Consider the following 19,166-nt stretch of genomic DNA (forward strand, 5'->3'; position numbering starts at 1 on the left):
AAGAGAAGTTAAAGATTTCTTGGTAATACTGTGGGCAAGGGGAGGCTGTGCAGGGTTTCCCCTACCAAATGCAAACACTGTTCGCATAATCCTAGCATCTTTAAAACACTTGTGCTTGTCCAGATCCTCTGGAGTCTGTAAAAAGAAGGAACAGAGAAATTCCAGAGAGTCTTTGTCCTTTGCTCTTCTCATCAGCTTCCCCAACCAGAACTCCAGTTCTCTGAATTTGTGGAGGGGGGAAAACAAAACAAAACAACAACAACAACAACAACAAAAGCCAAATTATTCTCAGAAAGTTCTAGAAGTATGTTCTATTAATGTTTACCACTTTTATAAAAAGTAAGAAGTAACTCTTAGAATATCAAGTTTATTTATTGGAAATGACCTCTACTGAGAAAGTATTTAAAAATGACAACCAGCAACTTTACTTTGTATTAATTATCTTCACATTGTGCACAAATTAAACAATTCATGATTGGATTTAGAAAGTAGTAACGTATTATTAAAGTACATTCTGCTTCAGGAGATGTGACACATACAAAATATATTAAATCTTTAGAAGTTTTTAGAAAATAACCAGAATTTTCAAATTTGGAACATGGCACTTATATCAATGTCAGGTAGGACTGAAAAGCTGTAACCACCCAAGGGGTTCACCTTGCTTGCTGTGTTGACAGAGCCAATGTATCAAGACAAGGGGACTGCAATAGAGAAGAGTAATTCACACAGAGACAGTTGTGCAGGAGACTGGAGTTTTATTATTACTCTAACCAGTCTCCCCAAGCATCTGAGGAGCAGAGTTTTTAAGGACAACTTGGTGGGTGAGGGGAAGCCACTGAGCTGGGAATGCTGATTGGTCAGGTAGACAAAGCCGTCTTTTTGCCCTGAGTTAGTTCCTGGTGGGGGATGGTTGGGGCACAAAATCCGAAGAGCCAGTTATCGATCTGAGTGGTGCCATCTGATCCATCAAGGGCTGGGTCTGCAAAATATCTCAAACACTGATCCTAGAAGCAGTTTAGGGAGGGTCAGAATTGTGTAGCCTCCAGCTGCATGACTCCTAAACCATAATTTCTAACTCATGGTTAAATTAGTCCTACAAAGGCAATCTAGTTCCTAGGCAAGAAGGAGGTCTGCTTTGGGAAAGGGCTGTTATTGTCTTTGTTTTAAACTATAAGCTAAGTTTCTCCCAATGTTAGTTCAGCCTATGCTCCAGAATAAATGTCCTTCAGCCTGTGCTCCAAGGACAGCTTGGAAGTTAGAAGCAAGATGGAGTCAATTAAGTTAGATCTCTTTCACTGTCTCAGTCATAATTTTGCAAAGGCGGTTTTAAAGACATCATTTAGAATTATGACCTCCTCTCTGCTATCCTCTCCGTCCCCCAAATAATAGGATATGTTTGAAAAAGGAAGACTAACCAATGAGAAGTCAGCCCCTGGATTAATTCTAATCCTGCAAGAACCTGGAAAACTGCCTTCTAGTGAAACTTATTAAACTTTAGGCCTTGAGGTTTTTCAAGAGAGACCTGTCTTAGGATCAAGAGGTGCATGAAAATTTATATTGTTTCTCAAATTTCTCTGAAGCAGTGATGGAACTGGCAATAGCAATTGAAAATGGATAGTCAAGGTCAAATGTAACCTGTAGAATATGAATTTATCAATTTACTTTCCTTTTGAATGTCAGCTCATGTTAGTAAGAACTGTTTTCAAGGTAGTTATAAACGTGTAAGAAATGTTGTAACTTGGCAGGGCATGTTGGCTCACGCCTGTAATCCCAACACTTTAGGAGGCCGAAGTGGGTAGATCACTTTGGGTCAGGAGTTCGAGACCAGCCTGGCCAACATGGTGAAACCACGTCTCTACTGAAAATACAAAAATTAGCTGGGCATGGTAGGGCGTGCCTATAATCCCAGCTACTCAAGAGGCTGAGGCAGAAGAATTGCTGGAATCCAGAAGGTAGAGGTTTCAGTAAGCCAAGATTATACCACTGCACTCCGGACTGGGCAACAGAGGATGACTCAGCCTCAAAACAACAACAAAAAGAAATGTCATAACTCAAAGTAAAATTAATAAAGTAAAAGAAAAAGTATAGGCACTATAATTAAACCTATGAAGAGCAGGTATGATCATTGACTGGTTTTGATGTTTGGTTTTGACAGTGACATTGAGAAAAATGCAATATCTTGACATTTAAACTAAATAAATTTTGTTTTCTGAATAATTTTGTGGGCGGTTTGGAAATATTGAGATGAGACTGTGGATTTATCTTGGCAATCAAGGCAGAAATGTGTCTTCACACCATGAGAGCTGCAGGTAGGGGCAGGGAGGGAAACTAAGGGCCAGCCTTATGAATTTGATTTGAGCCCTATTTGTTTACAGGATGGATAATTTTAAAAAAATGGTTTTGTAATTTTACTTTTACTCTGTACATGTAAACAGCTTTCTTTGTGATTAAATGTATATATCAAAAACATGATTTTTAATAACTACATTGGTTGCATTTAAAGCTACAAAATCAATGGAATGATGCAAAATGTTTTTGTTTGCTACACAGACAGACTTATTTTCTTTCTTCTTTTAGGATAAATGACTTTGAATGAGAGCACCGAGATAATCTTCTGCCTTTCAAATATCCTTCTCTGGCCAACATTCCACCACTGAGGTAGATAGCTTTGTGCTACATACTTTCCATCAAGAGTTCTTTGTTAAAACCTAAGCCATTATCAACAAACTCCCTGATGAGGTTTCTCCATCTGTGAATCAACTCTATCAGAATCATCTGGAAGTTCTGTTAAAAACACTACTGTAGTGGCCCCAAACCAGATACCCCTACAATCTCCAATTGGGAAGATGGGTGAGCGAGAGTGATTCTTACACCCGGTGACGTTCTAGAGTCTTAAACTGAGAGCCATCTGAGAATGAAAATCTTTAGAATACAGAGTAGGCACTCAAGGATGGAAGTAAGAGTATTTCAAGGTGAAGAGAGAGGTAGAGACTAGGTAAGCTGGAGATGCCAACTCTGAGCTTTGGCTCCTTCATGATTCTGTTCAGAGCCAGTTCCTAGAAGAGTTAGTGTTGCTCTGGATGGTGGCCTTATGATTAATTTCCCTCATCAGGAAAATGGCAAACTGCAGACCCTTTTTTTTGGAAATGGCAGTGCTAGACCAAAAGAATGTATGAAAGACAAAGAATTCTCAGAGATAAACTTCTTTAACTTAACTGAGCCCCTAGAGGCTTTTCATTTGTTCTGGCCCCAGTGACATGTGGTGTAGATCCAGATATGTCCTGGGTCTTGTGATCATAGTCTTTCTTTTGAAAACAGTTGCTGTCAATCTGTCACTTCTTTGTTTTAGAGCTCAGCCAGTTTGAAAATGTGAGGTATCAGCTGCTGTTGCTGTAGGTCCATTTCTATTTTCCAGCAGGTGGGTGTGTCTGTCTCTTTCCTTTCATCTTCATCCAGGCTTTCTTCTTTCAGGCACTTTCCGGTTTGTCAAGCCAAGTATGCCTGTCATGTTGGAACCCAGCCCTGGGACACTCACCAACTTCTCTTTGTGGTAGTATCTCCCTTGATTGTGTTCCCATTCTTCCTTATCTCCCTAAAGCCTATCAATCCATTCACGTGGTCACTGACTATCCTAGTCTCTTTTTTGTGGATGCTCAAAAACTGCCATTTAACTAGTAGCCTCACTTCTTCTATCGTTTCTCTTCGTCTAGATGTGCCTTGTGCTTTTCTATTGGATCACCTTTGCAATTGCCTTCTCTTTTCTTCCCATTATTTTCAATACCAAGTCATACTAAGTGCTTCAGTAGCTCCCCTGAATCAAAGCATGGCTCGGTGGAAAGAGGGTGTTTTCAGACTCAAGCTAGAATTTAAATCCTCTCTTTGCTACTTTTTGATAGCTCTGAGAACAATAATTCTTAGAGTTGTTATAGAAATGTAATTAGATAATATAGAAATAAGCCAAGCATAGCACCTGTAACAACCGATGCTCACTACGTGGTAGCTGTTATTATTCATGCATTTTTATATGAAAGCTTTTCATACTACTGTAGCCCACAATGCTTCTTCCCCGCTCTTTGTGCTTATGTAGATATTCTTGAGTTTGTGGGTCCAAGAGCAGTGGGAAGCCAGAGTATATGTCCCCAACCATGTGACCCAAGAGTGAGGGGACTAGTGCTCAGGAAGAAGACCTGTATCCACAAGCATGTATCTACTGTCTGCTCACAGGCTGGGGTTTCTCTTAGGACCAGGCCTCTGGTATATTTTTTGCCTGAGTTTTGAAGTGGTTCCCTCTTTAAGCACAAACCATTTCCAGGGGAATTTTTTCTTGCTAGGAAGGCACATGGTTCTCTCAGTGCCATTTGGTTGAGTTGAAGCCTTGGAATCCCAATGGAACAGCTCAGAATGTCCTAGGTAAAGTCCTGCCCAGTGGGGCCATGGAACCTCCACCATATATTTTGCTGTCTTCGCTTAGTGCCAACACAGTTCTATAGCCCTTTATAGGCTTTTCATTGCTAGCAACTTCTGTTATTTGGTGCTGCACAAGAATTCTCTAGATTGGGGAGTCTGTAGACAATAATGCCCCTGACTCATTAATCTCTGAGACCCTCAGGAATGAGCTTCTGATACAGTTTACTCTTCCTTCCCTTGTGAACTTTCAAACTACAGCACAGACATAAACGTTTGATACCTAAAAATCTCTGATTGGTCACCTTATGGACCACAGTCTCTCACATGTTTTGATCCCAGGGTTTTTAAAGTAGTACCACACAGGGGAATGTTTTCTGTGAAATTCTGCTATGTTCTGCTTTGTCTCTATTTAAGGTTACTGTTAAGAACCACTGATAGCCTTTAAGGAGTTTGGGGAAGGGATAAAGATTAACTAGAACTCTGATAGAATTGGAAAAATATTTCCTAAAATTCTAAAAGATTTGCCAGAGTAGAAAATATAGGCTCTTCTTTTCTATTTCTTACTCCTCCCTGAACATTTCAGTTAAGCAGATAAAAATATATCTGAAAGCCAACCAACCGAACAGAACGCAAAACTCTCAACTTCCCCGCAAATCCCTAACGCTCTCCGAAAGCTAAAAGCCCTATCCTTTCTTTTCTGCTTTTCTATATTCAATTTGTTTGTTCTTGGACTATGTTTCCCTTAAATTTCCCTTTTGCAACTTGGCCATCACTGGCAGCTCTATCCCCATGTTCTGACCATTCTCCAAACTCCATGTATTATCAGGATGCCCAAAGACTTAATTTGTGGTTCATGTGATGCAGATCACATACTGCTTAGAAGTGGTGTCTTTTTTATTATCAAGATTTTATGCTTCCTGAGGGTACAGAAGGTTATATCCTTTATTGAAGGTAGCATAATGATTTCCAAAAAACAGCTGCTTAATGAGAATATATTGATGGGTTATTAATTTTTGTCTTAGTTATACTTTACAAGTTTTCTGCTTGCCAAGTCTGCTTCTAGCCAATGTAGGATTATATGTGGCACCTGGGGACAAAAATGGCATGGAGAACTAAAACCTAGAGATAATCCTGTAAGCTCATTTAGAACAAAGGCTTCATTATCCCCCTATCAACTGAATCTTTTATCTAAGCTGAGTGGCAATAAGCAACCAATTGGTGAGTTTTGTTTGTTCTGACTGTTTTGGCTACTGTGAATGCCATAAAGAACACAAGTCAGAAAGAAGAAGCATCAGGTCTGCACAGGACAGGCTGTTTCTGGTCATGTTGGCCAAAAAGCAACGTGTGTTAAGTGCATCATTGAGCGAGTCTTTGGCCTTCTATGTGGGGAAACAAACATCTGACAGTTTGCTTCGTGATAGACTGGAACTAGTCTGGGAATGTTACTTACTTTCTAATGCCTGATTTTCCTCATTTGTAAACCAAAAGGCTAAGTGATACTATTCATGGAGATGCAGGTGGACAATTGCCAATAGAAATAAGAAAGGGGTTGGGGACTTCCCAGTTTGGCCTTTTACTGCTGCCAAATGGGTGGGATTTTGCTTCTCCCTCCTGTTTCCTCACTACCCCTAACCCTCATGGGCCAATAGCCAGAGGAAGCTGGTGACCAGATGACCAGTGGTAAAGCCTGTCGGCATCCTGAAAGGGTATCAATTCTACCTTCTAGAAACTTTTTTAATCCACCTCTTTCTGCTACTGCCTCCCTGGCAGTGGGTTTATAGTGAAAATATTTGATAACTAGTATGGCACAAACACTGACCTATAAGGATGAAGGCTGGTTGTAAGCAATCAAGATGGTTAAACGGTGAGCCCTGCTCTTTGAAATTTAAGGTCAGATTGCCTCTGGAATAGACCTTGTAGGGGGCTTTCCTAAGCGGATCTTCTAGTGTAACCTAATCCGCGGCACAATAACTAGAGTCATCTTTTTCAAATGCAAATACTCTGGTCATCTCTCTCCCTAACTTCTTAAAACCTTTCCATGGCCGTTCACAGCTCTTAAGATAAACTAATTAACATTGCCTTTAAAGCCTCATATAATTTATTCCCTATCTATCTGTAATATAATTAATAGCCTATCTCCTACCAAAGCTGTAAGTTCTATGGGGGAAGCCCTATATTTGTTTTTTCCACACAATTATTTCCCTGATGACCAGAGCAGAAGCTTGATAAATATTCTTTTAGTGAGTAAATAAATCATGAAATAATTCCAATTTTTCCAACATGTATCTTCATAACTGGTCCAGAATTTTTGTTGCATATACATGTGAATGTATTTTTAATAAGCAGTTTCATAGAAGATACTTGTTTATATTTTTCGTGTTGTCGAACAGTGCGTTTTCCTGGTGGTGTCGGACATGGAAGCTGTTCTAAATCACCCTTTTTGTTTCGCTCCCCCATATCTAAGTAGACATGTGGAACCACCGGTTTTAGTTCCCCAATGAGTTTCCCAATCATTCCTTCTTCTCAACCTTTGGCTGTGCCTTGGTCCAAGTCTCATCATTTCTTACAGTTATTTCCAACCTGGTCTCTCTTCTTTCTTTCTGTTTTCCAGTCCACCTTCTGCAGAGCTGTGGGGACAAAAATCAAAACTTCCTAAAACTCAAACCTAATCATGTCACTGTTGTCTTAAAATTCTTCAGAATGTCCCACAGAGGATCAAGTTTCAGCATAACTTATAGAACCCTTCACAATTTGGGACCCGTCTACTCCTTGGAACATTCTCTTAGTAAATAGTTACTGAACACCTACTATGTGCCAGGGGATCTACTGGAAATATGATGGTGGAATAAGGTAGTATTTTCTTGTCCCTTACTGAAAATATTGTCTAATGATAGATTCATTCTTTGGGACAAACATACATAACTACTATGTGTGGTTCCTGGAATCTGTCACTTTCTCAATTTTTTCTTTCTTATTGTGCATTATAGATATAGGCTTTCATATTTCTTTGCTGTGACTGGGGTGCCCTTTTTGTTCCTCACCTTTAATGCACATCTGCTTGACAAACTATTTAGTTTTCAAAACTTAATTTAAGAACTATTTTTCTGGTCAACATGGTGAAACCCTGTCTCTACTAAAAATACAAAAAATTAGCTGGGCATGGTGGCGTGTGCCTGTAATCCCAGCTACTCAGGAGGCTGAGGCAGGAGAATTGCCTGAACTCAGGAGGCAGAGGTTGCGGTGAGCCAAGATCACACCATTGCACTCCAGCCTAGGTAACAAGAGAGAAACTCCGCCTCAAAAAAAAAAGAAATATTTTTCTTGGAATACTTTGTCTGATCACCACTCCTCCCACAGAAAAAGTTTGCTGTTCTTTCATTTTTTTAACTCTTGGTCACCACATTTTATATTTCTCAATTTTTCTCTAAACTGTTCTCTAGAATCCACATGACATAATAGTTTGTCTTAGTCATTATCCTCTCTCTAGAGAGTAGGTCGGTACCAGCTAAGTGGTACGTGGGAACTCAATAAATGCTTTTTTGACTGGGAAAATGTTTCCTTGGAATGTGAAACCCCAGAATATGTGGTTAATATCATGGACCCTTCTGTGGCAAACATTTTAAAAATTATAGGCAATCGTAATTTATAATAGTAATTTGTTGATATATTTAAAAGTTTTGGTCTATTTTAAATGTAGGGTTCATTTTATTCAATATCTTTTGTTTAAATGAAATCCGACTCCTTTTAATGCTTATTATCAAGTATGATGAAAAATTAACTTGTATAACTTGAATAATATATCACACCTATGACAAAACTCAGCAATAAAAATTTTCATTTAATTCTTTCTCAGTTTGATTTAAGACGGACTTTGGCATGGTTTGGTATGGTAAATGTTGATATTTTCCCTGCTGGAATTTATCAGATTTTCTTTCTATTGATGGAGATAGACATTTTAGCAATTTATTTGCAAGCCAGGTCTCTCAGCCATCTCTTTTTCCCCAGGACACCTATTTACTTTTCCATCTCTTGGTTATCCTTAAGCATAAAGTCAACATGAACTACTTCCTGTGATAGCAAATCCTCGTTAGAGCTCTCTGGGGTGTGAGGATTCCAGTAAAGAATTGTCTGAGATGGGACTACTAGGGATTGGTCTTGTCAATTTACCAATATTTATTAAGCACCTGCTCTGTGCCCTACTCTCCAGTAAGGTATAATTATTTTTGTACTGTTCACCACTGTATTCCAATGCCTAATAAATGCCTGATAAATATCTTTTTGAATGAATAAATGCTTGGGAGATATGGAGACTGATCTTGGGAGGGAAGAGGACAGCTGGGCAGAGGAGTAGAAAGAAAACCATTAACTATGCTCCTACTATGTGCTAGGCCATATGTTTACACTTTCCACATATTATGATACACATTTTACAAAAGCAATTTGAGGTAGATGTGGTCATTTTATTTTCCACAAAACCCTTGTTTTCCCAGCTGGAGAGCCAAGGAGTACACTTGGAATTACATAAGCAGTATCATCGTGTTCCTAGTACTGTACTTACACTGACTGTCTCTATTGACAGACCATAGCTCTTCCCAAACACCCCTCAATTACTATGGAAAATGTCTGTGGGTGTCCTCTGTGTACTCATGAAAAGAACCTTCTTTGCCTTTACCACTGTCCTTCCATTTGTCACATTGTGTCTACCATTTTTTGGCCCTACTGCTATAATGTTTCAGGCTGCAGATTTCCCTAGGGGTTGAGCTGTTCAAAATTCTATGCTCCTGAGGCTGCTTTACTGTCACATGGCAGCCTATTTGTTCCACAGATGATGCCACAGTGTCATGGAACTGTGAGAAAAACAACTTGGTTACTAGATGATCTTTCTCCAGCAGAGAACAAAACATCTGGAGGGAAGGGCTGGCCTGGGCAAGGCAAGTGTACCTGATGAGCTTCTCCAAGGGTGTGAAAGACAGAGGCACAGAAATCACTGCTCTGCTGAGGGTGGAGGGTGCATAGCTGGAGCTTTAGACTAGAGAGACCACTGGCTGGCTCAGAGCACCACACAATCAAGTTTGCTGTTAAAATACATCTTCCAATCCCATAGAAGAAGAGTAAAGATCGGAAAGGATTGGCATCTAATGGAAAATGCCTTGGGGCAACAAGTAGTATGTCCTTTTTAGAGATCCACCAAGGTTTAGCTAGGAGGGAGGTATGACACGAATAAAAAGCCTGTAAAAAAACTGATAGCTTTTTCTCTTTCTCTACTTCTGAAGGAGAAAGGGTTGTTTTTACTTCAACAGTTCCAGAAAGTAGGATTTTGTTTTGGTTAATGTCTATGTTTACTATTGGAAAGAGCCCCAAAAGTCTAAATTGGTATAGAAAAAACAGGGCAGAAAGCAATCTTTGGAAGAATAATAGATTCAGTCTGAAGAGGTAAGTGGATAATGAAAGGAATAAAATGCAATATGCACTAGAGTTTTAAGAATATAAAATATAGGTGAGAAAAGAATGATTATTGAGCAGCTGTTAGGAAGACTCCAGAGAGAATGATGGAAATGGTGGAGCTTTCGGATATTTACTATGTCTCTGAAAAAATGTCAGTAAAAATTTAAGATATTTTCAAGAGTGTGTTTGGGTTTTGGACTTATGTTTCTGTTGAATTCAGCACTGATCTAAGACTGGTCATGAGAATAGTTCAGCTATATTTGTGTTCCCATCATATTAAAGAGCCAAGGTGAAGCCATGACACCATTGAGTAACCGAGTGATGGATTACGAAGCTCTGACAATATGAATTTCCAGAGATCAGACAAAACCAGATTCAGTATGGGCTGTGGTTGTTGGTGAAAGTTTTAAGAGCTCAATGGAACATAGCTGGGAATCGGATCTAACAAAAAATATATGGATTTGAATAGATGAGGAGGTGCAAGGACATTTAGCTAGTAGAAATATCCCAAGTAAAGGCATCAAGGTAGTAATGAGCATTGCATGTAAGGGGAATAGCCAGTTCAGTCTAAGTGAAAGAGAAAGTGGAACGATAAACAGTAATTGGGAATTAGAATGTATCAGTAAAGTTAGCATGTATTAGCGCTCTGGGTATGCAGGTTATAGAGGATTTTAGATTCTGAGAGGAATGAGAACTAGGTATTGAGAAAGATTTATCTGAAGAAAGTGATTGAAATGGAGGGACCCTGGAGACACCTTTTTTTTTTTTCTTTTTAAGAGACAAGGATCTCTCACTCTGTCACCCAGACTGGAGTGCAGTGGTATGATTTTAGCTCACTGCAGCCTCAAACTCCTGTATTCAAGTGATCCTCCCACCTCAGCCTTGGAGTAGCTGAGACTACAGGCACATGCCACCACGTCCAGCTAATTTTTAAAATAATTTTTGTAGAGATGGAGTCTCTTTATGTTGCTGGGTCTGGCCGTGAACTTCTGGCCTCAAGTGATCCTCCCACCTTGGCCTCCTAACGTGCTGGGATTACAGGTATGAGCCAGCACGCTTGGCCCGAGGCTTTTCTTAGATACACATAGGAGGCATTTTAGGGTTTGGACTTAGTTGGGAGGAAATGTTGAAAGGATGAATCATAGGATTTTATAACTGATTAGATGTGCAGGGCAGATGTGAGACCAGAAGCAAACAATTCTAATTTTTCTGATCTAGACGTTTTAGAGCATTATGACTTCATCCTTGCATTTATCCACTTATATTTTCATTTATTCAAATATTTATTGAGTACCTGCTATATATTTGATACTGGAATACAAAGAACAAAGATATCAAAAACTCCCCAAACTTATGGAGCTTATATTCATGTGAAACAGATCATAAAAAATGTAAATAAGGAAAACATCTAGCATGTTAGCTGTTGAAGAATTCTTCGAAGAAAATGAAACTGAGAATGGGCATAATGAGCTGGGAAGTAGGTGAAGAGGTTACAGTGGTAAATAAAGTAGGAGAGCTGGTAAAGGAGACAGTTGTCAGAGAAATGAACAACAAACATGAGGGTTTGGACACATTAGTTAGATTATTTTCTGGAAAATGTAGGCCAAGAATTTGTATGGGATGTTAGGAATGGAAATGTAAGTTTGGGAGCCACCAGCATAGCTGTGGTGATTGAGGCTGGCATCCTGGATTGAGGCAAGCCGGAAGACTTGACCCTCTGAAAAGGAGGCTGCCCCTTTTCAGAATTCTTTGGAAAAGGGAAGACGACCCAGGGAGGGAGTAACAGTCTTCATGATGCCAATAGGTTTAGAAAGAGAGGCAGGAAAGAAAAAGAAGTTAGTTCTATGAATGCTTTCACTCCTGTTCTGAAGGTGATAACCAAAGGTCTAAGTCATCATTTTTTTCCTGTACCCACAGTCTTAATCTTCCTCTGGTAATGTCTTAAGACAGTTTCTGCAAATATCAGAAATAACCCATCCACCCACCCTCTGTAAGCATGGATACTATGTGTCTTTATGCCATAGCCCAGTCTTGAGGTTTTATAATCTAGCATGAACAATAGCAACATGTCATGTTAATGAAGGCTCTCTAGACAGGAAAAAACATGTAAGTGAATACAATACATGAAACAAAAAGTAAATAGGTAGTTGCCTTACACTGTCATCTGAAGTACATGGCTTACCAATTAGGCAATTACTTGTTCTAATTTTTACAAGGTAATGTTACTAATCCTTTCCTATAAAGTCAAGACTGTTCATGTATCGTTATCTGTTTCCTCTGTATTAGAATATGTTTCTTTAAATTTTAAAAGATTGCTAAGATATAGAAATCAAGCAAGAATGCTGTAGGGCTCAGAGGGATTGAACTATGAGTCTTCGTCTATAAATTGTAAAGGTACTCTCTGCTGACACGCTTGTGTGAACCTGCAGGCTGATATGACAGACAACAGTGATGGAACAACAACAACAACAACAACAACATAATTCCATGAGACTTTCAGTGAGACCGTGACCTACATCTCACATTACAAAAATGTTATATATACATGCTCTCTTGTAAAATCAGTGTGTATTCTATTGCATGGACATTTAATGAGAAAAAAATTGAGTAACATTTAATATTGGTCCAAACCTCTTAACTCACTGATTTAGAAAGTTAGTTTACTACCTCTTTGCCCTGTTCATTAACTAGCATGGAATTGAAACGATCATGAATAATGGCAGCTATTGCAACATAAATTCCTTATCTTATAACAATGCCGCATGAAACCAGTAGAGGCTGAAAATATTTCTTTCTATCCTGCATTACACAGCCCATCTTTCAGTGATAGAAAGAAGCAAGTGATCATCTTTAGTCTTGATGCTTGTGAATTATGACTCATCCTCAGCTTGCGAATCTGGAATTGGTGAGTAGCGTTAACCTTGACTTGCAAGCTCATGTTTTGCTATTGTAAGTGCTTCCATTTCCACCCTGTGTTCTGCCCTTTTTTCTCTAAAGTTCAGGACTTAAACTTTTTCAACTTGAATATTTTTAATTGTTGCTTTTCCCTACCTAGTAACATAGTATCCGAATTCTTGAACTAACAATGACAGATGTTTAAGATCCATTGATTTTAGTTGCCAGTTTTTTTGTCAGATCAGACATTTCTGTTACTGAAGTTGATTTGATTTGTATTTCTTTCGTATTTTCTTTGTTTCTTTGTTTTGATTACTTTCATAATGCACTTAAAATGTGTTTTAAAATGGATGTATATAAACTCAATAGTAATCTCAATATAATATTTAAAATAGCCTTAATGTTGTTTTGGTTGTGAAGTTCTGTGCCCCTGTAATTGATAAACAGAACAAAGCAAAGTCAGAGAAGCAGCAGGTAAGTTGATTTTCATAATCTTTCTTTCATAGGATCAGCTGGGATGTATTAAAAACTTCTCTTTACCTTAACATAAAATCTAAGTGGGAAATAAATATTTTTGCAGAAGTGAATCACTCATATTTGAAGTTAGTGAAGTTGCGGGCACACTCAGATTTCTTTTTTTGTTAAAGTAACTTGAAAGATACTTTACTGCATGCTTTAGTCTGGCCAAATAAAAGGGGAAATTGGGCCCAAGATTCGAGAAAAGTATGTGTGGTGTACAATATCTGTGTTGGGATATGCTTTGAAAGACTCAAGAAAAAAAAACTTTACATATATTCCAACATATCACGTATCTTTACATATTATTAGCATCTTAAAAAGCTGGACATAAAACAAAATGTGTAAAAGCCAACATTATGTCATGAGGAAAAAAATGAGAAGAAGCAGACATTATAAACTTTCTTAAATGCTTTACCAAAATTCCTTAAAAAATAAGCTAGACTATGGCTTGCAGCCATAGGTGTAAAATAGATTATAAATTAATTTGGAAGCAGGTGTTTCCATGGTTGTGGGAAAAACAATGCCAACCGAACATTTTCATAGCATTGAAAGAGCAGACTATGGTTATGCTTACAACAGGCAAGAAAGAGAAATAAGATCATAATCCTGGAACATATTCCTCACTTTCTGAAACAAAACCTGGAGCCATAAATGCTGCAGCTGGAAGAGTTTTGTAGGAGTTTTGATCTTGGTGGGCGAATTCAGCATTAACATCTTTAACTCAGATGCATAGCTTGCAATAAAACCCATATCCATGAGGTATTTTCTTTTCCCAACTGTGAAGTTTCTGTTCTTTCTTTTCCTCTTAAAAAGAAATAAGGACCAAAAATTATTGTATTTGTTAAACTTCAATTTGTCATTTCTTGGAGCAAGTAAAGTTGCAAAGAAGAAATTCTCAAGCCAGCCATATATATAGTTATAGTATTATTATTCTTTATACTCACTGGCATGGAATCCTATTCCATTAGTGAGCTGTGTTGAAGAATAACATCTATGCTTCCATGGGCAATATTTTCCTCTGATAAGAATGACATTTCCATTTGATCATAGATTCCATCCATTAGTTTTCAAACACCTAATTCTGGCAACTCCCACCCCTTTAATTTTCATTTTAGGACAAGGAAAAAGATCTGACACAGGACTCAGTTGTCATTTCATTCCCGGCTTTGGCTAAATGACAATAACTGTGACATCTTTTACATTCTACTCACCACAGACCTTGGGCATGTTGTGGAATACTCATATAGAAAGTAAAAAGAAAAAGTTACCTGACCCTTCTAATATTCTTTTGCTTGATAATTAAGGAACTGTCATATCGTATATTTGATTTCATCATTAAATTGTGCATACAGTTAGTTAATATAAAGTATATATGAATATACATGTGTAAATACTAAAGATGTAAGGAAATAAGTACAGTTGATTTTTGTCATGTTTTAGTGATAATTTTAGTATATTTCTGTATTTCCATTAACTTAAAACTACTAGACAAAAAAGAAGAAATCATGTATTCAACGGTTACTTTCCACCATCCTCTATGAATTGAATAATCAACTGAATTCCCTGGTTATTTAGAAGTGGTTGAATCATATGGCACTGTTGTTGCCATAGGTTAAAAAAAATAGCTGAATATTAGCAATGTCATATGTTTTAACCTAATAAATTCAAGTTCAGTCACCAATCATGTGTTGCCCTTTGCTGGTTCAAGATGAAAATATTTGGAGCAGAAATCTTTTCTCCATACACTTTCATTGGAGGGGCTCAGCTTGCCCCCCCATGAATCTAACATATGTCCTTGATTCCCCTTCCAAGGGCTCATTTTCTCTGCCTTCATATTTTTTTTCCTTTTCTTTTAGTTTCCTTGATATTTTCACTTTTGTCTTTCTACTCTGAACCCAAGCCTGCTGTCCCCCTTCTAAATATTTCTGCAGTTGACAAGCCCAGAATTCTTGCAGCAAATTACGTTCCACAGTACTTCTCCCTAGTTAGTTGGTCACTCAGTTGACATGATTTACTGACAGAATGTAGCACATTATAATAATAGAAATTATCTGGAAAATGAAAGGCAAAAAATCTTCTTGCTAATTTTAAGGAATTTATAATCTAGTGGATGAAATAAAAAGTATGCTTATGGAATTGATTGAAGAAAACAAATAAGACAATATTTTAACTCACACGGCAAGCTGGAACACAAGAATTAGGGGACTTGAGGTTGGGCACAGTGGCTCCTGCCTGCCTGTAATCCCAGCACTTTGGGAGGCTGAGACAGGAGGATTGCTTGAGCTTGGGAGTTTGAGACCAGTCAGGGCAACATAGTGAGACCTCATCTCTACAATTTTTTTTTTTTTAAATAGCCAGACATGGTGACACACTAACTTCAGCTACTTTGGAGGTTGAGGTAGGAGAATCACTTGAATCCAGGAGGTAGAGGCTGCAGTGAGCCATTGTTGTGCCACTGCCTCTAGCTTGGGTGTAGAATTCATCTTGGTTGATAATGAAAATGATTTTCAACGGACACTCCACTGGTAGTTGGACATCCCACGCTCACCACCCCACAGTCATCTCTGAGATCACAGATTTAACATTGAACTTGTTTTCTTCTCCCAGTCAGAGGTTCTGACTGCACACAGGATTGTTCCATGTAGGACAAAAGAAAGAGTGTTTCTGCAGAGAGAGAGAGAGAGAGAGAGAGAGAGAGAGAGAGAGAGAGAGAGAGAGAGAGAGAGAGAAAGTGAGAGAGAGAGAATGAGAGGGAGAGAGAAAAGAAGAATACAGATAGAGAATGGGGAATGTGAAGTATATGCCCATGAAACTTTCTCCAAGTCTAAAGGTTCCGAACTCAAAATATGTTTGAGTGTGAGATTTTTGCAGAAACCAGTGACCAGACTTGGCTTCCTCCTTGGATTGATGTGTTGGAGTGCAGGGCAGAAGCCCAAGAAAGCCACTCCTGAGCCCTGACAGGGATTGTACAACTCTGCCTTTCACAGTCCTACAGAATTTGGGGTTGTCCAAATTTAAACAGATTTCAAAATTCTCATTTGACATCTCTGTTTTATTTTGGGTTTTTTTCCAGTATCATTTGAATTAAGAAACTGTATCGAACCAAGAGTATAGCCTTACCATGACTTCCAGACTGCAGAGTGCATTGTGCAGGGAGATTAGGGGCTTGTTCAATTTGCTAAAACTCTTGCTAATTTTGGAAATTCCATTTGTATTTAGAGCAAATTTATGGAAACCATTTTGAGATAGATACTGTAGCCTTTGGAGGAAAATGCACTGTTCAATATTGGCTACTTCAGAAAGAAGCTTGGAATATGCCACATCATAAACAAGACATGTGGTAGCTTTGGACAATTTATAATCTGTAAGAACATACACAGGACTTCCTGTTTTGAAGCATGGTTTTGTTAATAGAGAGAAAAGACATTCTGTGGCAAACTCCTACTGGCAGGAAACCCCTTACTTTTCTAGAAATGAATGTCAGGAAATGGGAGGAAAGCCAGAGAGGTAAATTACTCCACCTCCATGAGCTAAGATGCTCACATAAACACCTCATCTTCTCTTATATGTGAATGAGGCCCTAGAGAGAGGAGCTGCTGAGGACAGGGTGCCCGCTTAACAATATCCCTTCACTGGGTGGACTCGGAGATCCAGGGAGGCCTCTTACTCTGAGTGAAGAAAATATGGCACAAGGTTTGGGTTGGGAATTCATCCATTCTTGGGGCTCCCTTAAGCCCTAGTGCTGTCATCTCCATTAATAATAGTGCTATATTCACAGGACTGTCTCCCTCTAGGTTCTTGGGAGACCTCTGTTGCTAGAGAAGCCCTTGTGTGGTTGAGCTGAGCAGAAGCAACTCATTAGGTAAATGAAGAGGCAAAGCTGGAAGAAGATTCTAATAGGATCTTTAGAGAGTGGCTTTCTCCAAGATCTTGGGAGAAGGATAGAGGGAAGTTAAGGCCGTGGAATGAGAAGGGCCAGCGTGAAGGGGAACTGAATGCCAGGTGGTCAGTGTGCTATGTTTTCTCCTTACGTTTTCCTTGGAGGGAGAACTTGGTAAAAGCTTTGAAAGACTGATACTATGCCCCTTCTCTCCCTCACTTAGGGGAAGGTTTAAAAAAAACTACTTGATTGCATTATGACTGACAAATGAAAAGTTGTATGTATTTAACATATGCAGCTTAATGAGTCTGGGGTGAGTATAGACCTGCGAAACCAACACCGTCAACAAGGCTATAAATATATTCATTACCTTCAAGGTTTCCCCCTGCCCCCTTAATTATTATTATAATTAATTTGTTTGTGGTAAGAATGCTTAATATAAGATCTATCCTTTCAGCAAAATTTAAGTATACAATAAGAATATCATTAGCTATAGGCACTTTGCTATATAGTGAATCTATAGAACTTATTTATCTTACATAACTGAAATTTTATACCATTTAACTTTACCTCCCCATTTGCCCCTCCCACCAGCTTCTGCAACCACCACTCTACTCTCTCTTAACAAGATGGGGGAAATTGCATTCACCAGAATTCACTTCAGTGGGCAAATGTCCTGTTTGGGAAAGTACTTGGAGTATAGAATGAGCTCTCAATATTGTGAACAGAGGTCTTTAAAAAAATTTAGCTTCATGAGGTACCTGTGCAGGTTTGTTATATGGGTGTATTGTACAATGTGGAGGTTTGGTCTTGTAATCATCCCCTTGCCCAAGTAGTAACCACAGTATCTGATGGGGATAGAGCTCTTTTGAGCTAGACCACCAAATAACTTGCTCACTTCTTGGAGAGAAGGAAGGAGAGATTGGCGTGTGCTCAAGGTGCAGTCTCTCTTCATGACTGTCTAAATTTGTAATCAAGGTAATAAATTCAAGAAATGCTGGAGCATGAGTGGATTTTGGTGGAAGCTTAATGTGGAATTATAGGAGCACATGGACGGGAGAGTATAGGGTCAGATGGAAGGATGAGAAATCGAACATCACCCAGAGTAGTCTGCATCCTCACCATCTGTATAACTGGCAGCCAAGTTTAACTGGATCTACGATATGATGAAGAAGATGATGATGATGTTGCTGGTGTGTGTGTGTCCAAGCTGAGTGGAAGAAAGGAGTCGTGTCTTTCTGGGAATCTTCCTGGCCCCAGGACTATATGTTTCCATGGCAGCACTTTACACACTGGATTATAATTACAACCCTTTCCACTATTTTTTTTTTCCTTCTGGACAGACATTTCCAATCCACTGAACTGTCACTGTTCCCTCACTGAAAGCCTCCCTTGTCTTTCTGTTTCCATAGGAAGTCCATGCAGATGAGGCAAAATCCTTTCAAATAATTCTGACCTTGTCCCCATCAGATGGATCTAATAAGACCAAAAGGAAAAGGAAGGGGGGGAAAATCCTCTTTGAGTCCCACATGACTGCCATACTCATTCTTGCCTTTATGTTTTTATAATAGCCTCCTGCCCAAACATCTTCCTTCCACCAAGTCTTACCCATTTTTTAAGGCCTAGCTAAAGGCACACCTTCTCCTAAGCTTTTCTGTGATCGTTCCAGTCCTTGTTAATCTCCTTTCTAGCAAATATCTTGTCTCTTCAAGCCAATTTTCTCATAAGCATGAAATGTGTTTTATACCTCTGAAACCCCTGTAGTGTGTAGTACAATGCTAAGTCCATAGTGAGCATTTAATTTAAGTGCATTTATTGCACAAGTAAGTGTGGTCTACTGACTAAAAATGTAAGCCCCTAGAGGGCAGAGTCTAGGACTTGCAGGTGTTTTTTACAAGGCTTCACAGATTTTAGTGTGTTAGACTATATGGAACAATAAGAACGATGAGAGTACTAGAAATGTTCTTAAAGACTCAAGGGGATGCATGCTTGCTCTGATACTTTATGATGGATGTGTAAC

At 38.8% G+C, this 19,166-nt stretch overlaps 1 long non-coding RNA gene across 4 annotated transcripts in view; it reads right to left on the reverse strand.

Moving 5' to 3' along the window:
* Positions 1-19,166, reverse strand: part of LOC144581608 (uncharacterized) — a 57,631-nt gene that overhangs the window by 17,206 nt on the left and 21,259 nt on the right. The window contains exon 2 of one of the 4 annotated variants that reach the window (XR_013532649.1): positions 6,545-7,034. The exons of the other annotated variants lie outside the window; for them this stretch is intronic. This is a non-coding gene — a long non-coding RNA (uncharacterized LOC144581608). Of the gene's footprint in view, positions 1-6,544; positions 7,035-19,166 lie in introns of those variants that run through there. 4 annotated transcript variants of the gene reach the window in all.

Source organism: Callithrix jacchus, chromosome 2, assembly GCF_049354715.1.
Source record: "Callithrix jacchus isolate 240 chromosome 2, calJac240_pri, whole genome shotgun sequence".
Lineage (NCBI taxonomy): Eukaryota > Metazoa > Chordata > Mammalia > Primates > Cebidae > Callithrix > Callithrix jacchus.